Raw genomic sequence first — 5,178 nt, 5'->3', positions numbered from 1 at the left:
ATTTTCCCTTGCAGAATGGCCACAAGCCCTTTGGAGATGGGGCTTAGGGCAAGTCTAGTTGGAGATAGCTTTAGTTGGGGTTTAGTGGGATACATTTGTGTTCTTTTGTAGTTTCTTTTGTGTCTAGTAGAGTTCTCTCTATCCCTTTGGGGCAGGCATGGCTTTGAAAAATACCCCCGCTGCCTAACGTGCTGACTTAACGGGCATCAAGACGCACAGGTGTTGTTCAGAAGTCAAATCATGATATTAATGTGTCTGTCCCCTGGCACAGAGCACCAGTACGTGAGAGTCAAAGAGAAGGTTTGAGAAGCAGTCGGTGCAAAATCCTCCTTTTCATCAGATGGGTAAAATCATATTCTCTTTTTGTAATATTTGATTCTTTGATACCTTATTAAAATTGGAAGTTCTCTCTTATCAGGAATATAAGAGAACGCAATTATACATGTACTGTATATTTTAAATCTTGTTAAACATAAGGATTGTTTGAAATCAAATTTAGAAGATTGTTTTTTTATTAAAAAAAAAAACCTATTTGTTTAATATATTCAACACAAGGACTCAACCAGAGACTTAATTTCAAAAATGACAGCACAGCTTAAGATACAGAGTCCTAGACAGAAATGAAGGAAAGGACAGACTATCTACAGAGGAAATAAAAAGACAATACAAGGAGAGAGGCTAGAGAGTCAGGGTTCTTGGCTAGAGACATGCTTTGAGTAGGTTTCTTGCAGGTATTTCTTTAAAAAATTTTTTTTGAAGTTTATTTATTTTGAGAGAGAGAGAGAGAGAAACAGAGCACATGAGCAAGGGAGGGGAAGAGAGAGAGAATCCCAAGCAGACTCCATTGCTGTCAGCACAGAGCCCAACATGGGGCTCGAACTTGAGCGATGAGATTGTGACCTGAACCAAAGTCAGGAGCCTGCTGCTTAACCAGCTGAGCCACCCGGGTGCCACTCTTGCAGGAATTTCTTAAAGGCTGTGGGGTCTTTCCAGAGCTTGGCAGCACGGGTGTTCAAAGGGCTCTTGGTGTTGGCTTTTCCCAGCAGGCTCTCGATGGACAGCAGGGTGGTCTATCAGGATGTCCAGGCAGATGCTACCCTGGGTGTCCACACTGGGTGGTAGCAGGGTGTGAGGAACTTGACCATGGGTGCATCGTAAGGATAGCCACTGGCAGACTCCAGGCAGAGCTTATACCTCAGGTCTTCATATACTGTGTCAACTGCCCCGTGAATGGTCCCCAACCATTTGAAAAGGTTGTCTGATTCAGGGAGGGCAGAAATCCCTTTGTCACCCGACATCATGAGGGTCATCAGCTCCTGCTGTAGCGTCTTGCCCACGGGGCCCCGGGTGGTGACCCCACTGGGCTCAGCAAAGTTGTGGGTGGTGGCGACACTGGCAGTGGCTGGGTCTCAGTTCTGGGAAGCCATCCAGGTGGCACCAGCAGGGAGACGTAAACTCAGCACGACTACAGCCCAGATTTAGAAGGTTCTCTTTTTGTGGAGCCCAGACTTCTAACAGGATTACAAACACCAAAGAAGCCTGTTTGTGAATGCACAGATTTTATGCATTTTATGCATACAAACTAAAAATAATTTAAAAACTGAGATCAGTCATCCTAGAAGGAAGAATGATTATTTTTCTATTTTCTCTGTAGAAAGTAACAGTATAAAATAATTGTAATATGAAAGGCTGATCAAAAAGTAAGCAGCCAAAAAATGTACAGGTAGAAGTATTATAGGGGTATATTAACAGTGAAATAATTTAAAATGTGATTTATTGTATTTTCCAGCTTTTAAAAATTGTAATTTGATGTAACCTCTTTTCACATTCTAAATGTATATTTATTTTTATATTTAATTTTTATTTATAATATTATATTCCTTCTCTTTAAGAACCCCCTCCCTTCCCCTCCTCATTGTATAAATGTCAGGTGCTACAGTGGCCAGTCCTGCTTAGTTTCCTTCACTGATGCCTCCTTTTCTCTCTGATTTCCAAACTTTGGAGAGCCCCAGGGCTCAGTTCTTAGACTTTTCCTTGTCTGGATTAACTCCCCAGGTATATGGGTAGTCAGGGTTTAACCAGAGAAGCAGAACCACAATGGAATTGGGATTTATTGTTGGGATAAGACCTTATACCATTGGGAAGGAAGGTCTGACATGGGGCAGGAAGAGATCTGAGCAGAATTCCTGAGTAGGAAGCACTGGGGTGACGGACAGAGTTGGAACTCCCAGAGGCACATCCACCTGCTACTGTGGGACTACAGCAGAGAGATGGAGAAGTCTAGGGAAGGCCGTTGCCTCTGAGTCTGGTGGTGGGCTCGGGGCCACTGTTGGCCAAGAGGGCCACCAGTTGGGAAGAGGAGCTGGATGAGAGGGGGAGAGAAGAGCTGGAGCCACCAGTGCCTAAGTGTCTGTCTCTGTCCGCAGCTAATCAAACACCGTCAGAGAGTAATGATGGCTGCTTCACTCCCGCCTCCCAGATTCATGCACATCTCTTTTTTGGTCAGTCTTAATACGGAACTATACAAGAAAAAAGATTCTGGAATATACTTCTGTTTGGCCAAGTGGACACAGTTCAAAAGCACATGCGAGGTAATCTCACTTTGTCTTGTGGCTTTAATTCCACACTACTCTGATGATTCACAAATTTCTAATCCCTGTCTGGCCTTCTCTGGAATCCAGATTTATGTCTGACCCCCTCCTCAAGTCACCACTTAGATATTTAATAGACGTTTCAAACCTAACATATAAGAAAAATGAGCTCCTAATCTGCTTTCCTGAACCTGTTCTTTCCAGAATCTTCCTCTGAGGAAGCGTCCAGGTGCTCTGGCTAAAAATCTCAGGATTGTACTTTACTCCTCTCTGTCCCACCCAACAAGTGATTGATCAGAAAATCCCATTGGCTCTTCCTTCAAGAAATATCCATGACTTACTACTTCTACTGTAGAAGCCCCCCCTTCCAAAAGATTCATACCCGAACCCCTAGACTCTGTGAATATTACCCAAAATGGCTTTAAAAAGGGGGTCTGGAGCATTGATAAAATTAATGATCTTGAAATGGGGAGATCATCCACATGAGACCTAAATACAATCACATGTATCCTTAAGGAGGAGACAGAGGGAGATTTGGGATCTCCCCCAGAGGAGAAGGGGGATATGAAGATGGAGAAGAGAGAGGTGCGAAGATGTCAGCCTGGAAGATTGGAAAAATGTGGCCACAAGTCAAGGAATGGCACAGCTACCAGAAGCGCTCAGAGGCAAGAAGTGGAGTCCAGAGAACACACAGCCTTGCTAACACCTGGCTTGTGGTCCAGTGATACTGACTTTGGTCTTCTGGACTCCAGAACTGCGACAGAGGAAGTTTCTGTTGTCTCGAACACCAAGTGTGTGATAATTTGTTACAGCAGCCACCAAAACCAGTTTACCACTTCCTCTCTGACAGCCATGTTGCAGAGTGCCACAGAGTGTCTGGATTATTCCAGTAGCCTCCTGTCTCACTGACCACTCTGCTTCTACCATTGTCCCACTCACTGTGGTCTAATCTCCGCACAGCAGCCACAGTGTACCTTTAAAAATGTAATTCACATCACGTCACTCATCTTTCAAAACCCTTCCATTGTTTCCCTTCTCAGAGTACAATATACTGTTTTCATAATCAACTTACAGAGCTCTATTTAACTTGGTCCCTTTTTACCTGTCTGACTTTCTCTTTGACATTCCACTGTCATACCATTAGCTTCCTTGATGTTCCTTGAGCATACAAAGTGTGTCCCTGCCTCAGGACTCTTGCACTTGCTCTTCCATCTACTTAGATTGACCTCCTGCCTCCCATAGCCACCTGGCTTACTTCTTCACTTGATAGATGAGACCTTCTGTGTCCACTCTTTTAAAAATACCAGCCATCCAACCTCACTCTCACATTGTAATGCTCTTCCTTTCTTACTTCATCCACAACCATATCAAAGTCTGACATACCTATTCTTGTTTAGTTGTTTAATTCTTCACCCTCCCCCATTAAAATGTGAGCTCTGTGAGGGCAGGGATATCTATCTGGATTTTTTTTTTTCTACCAGCATTGTATCCCCGATACCTAGAAAGGGCTATGATGCATAATGGATACTGAATAGTATTTACTGAAGGAATGAATTATCCAAGAATGCTCAGTTAGTGTTACATCACATTTTACTTCATTAAAAGTTCTTGCACTGAGTTGTAATAAGCAATCACCCACCTCATTCCTTGGTTTCATTAATATTCTCTGGAGATGATAATGCTTCCACTTTTCCAAATGTCACTCTGGTCAGCAGCTGAACCATATGTTGGATTCAGTCATAATGTAAATGGGACTATCATGCATTGTAGAAAGGAAGGCCTTCCCCCCATTTCTGTGTCCTCCTCATTCCCCTGGTTTAAACTGGAAGGAAGGGCTTCAGTGGGAATTTGGTATTCCTTTAAGGGGTTTTCCCAATCCAACAGTCTGATCCCGGCTGTGGGTTTAATAAGCACCATTCAGCGCATCTATCTGCCTCTTCCAATTCTCCCTCCCCCAGTCACTTCCTGTCACAGCAACCCTTTCAAAATTAAACTCCAGTTCTAAAACAAATGAAGCAAAGGCAGGAAGGGGGGATGAATCACAGCATATGGGAACAGTTTTGTTTGAAAGCATGATCAGCATTCTTTGTAAACAAGCTGTGACCATATGTGGCAGGGTGGGTATAGACTGAGTTTTAAAATACAAGTGATAAACTGTGATAAGTGTCTGAGTTAGAAAGCTCATTAATGATTGGTTTGATAGTAAGAAGTGATACCTTGAAAGAAGTCTCTCTCTCTCTCTCTCTCTCTCTCTCTGAGATAGATATTTCTGTGCCTTTTTATATATTGAAAGATTGCAAAGAGGTGGCCTGTAGTGAGTTAAAATTCTTGCCATGTATTAGCATAGAAGCCATGGACAATTGGTTAGGACTTGGCTAAAACCAAGGTCACTTGAATTCAAATTTATTGATATACCAACAGAAGTTATTTTGAGAACCAGGTCTGTTGCCTCTAGGTGCTCATCCCTAAGGAAGAGAGAAAAGAAACGTAAAAGATGTGTATGTGTTTCTTTTATTGATTGATTCATTTTAATAAATATTTTTGAGTTCGGACCAAAAGCCAGGCACAGGGTTAAGCCCTAGATATT

General features: G+C 42.8%; 1 pseudogene; it reads right to left on the bottom strand.

Moving 5' to 3' along the window:
* Positions 1–686: 686 nt before the first annotated feature.
* Positions 687–1,427, bottom strand: LOC106979382 (ubiquitin-conjugating enzyme E2 C-like; annotated as a pseudogene).
* Positions 1,428–5,178: the final 3,751 nt, after the last annotated feature.

This window comes from Acinonyx jubatus, chromosome D3 (genome assembly GCF_027475565.1).
Source record: "Acinonyx jubatus isolate Ajub_Pintada_27869175 chromosome D3, VMU_Ajub_asm_v1.0, whole genome shotgun sequence".
Classification (NCBI taxonomy): domain Eukaryota; kingdom Metazoa; phylum Chordata; class Mammalia; order Carnivora; family Felidae; genus Acinonyx; species Acinonyx jubatus.
Note: the sequence above shows the minus strand (reverse complement) of the source record. Positions and strands in the feature narration are given on the sequence as shown.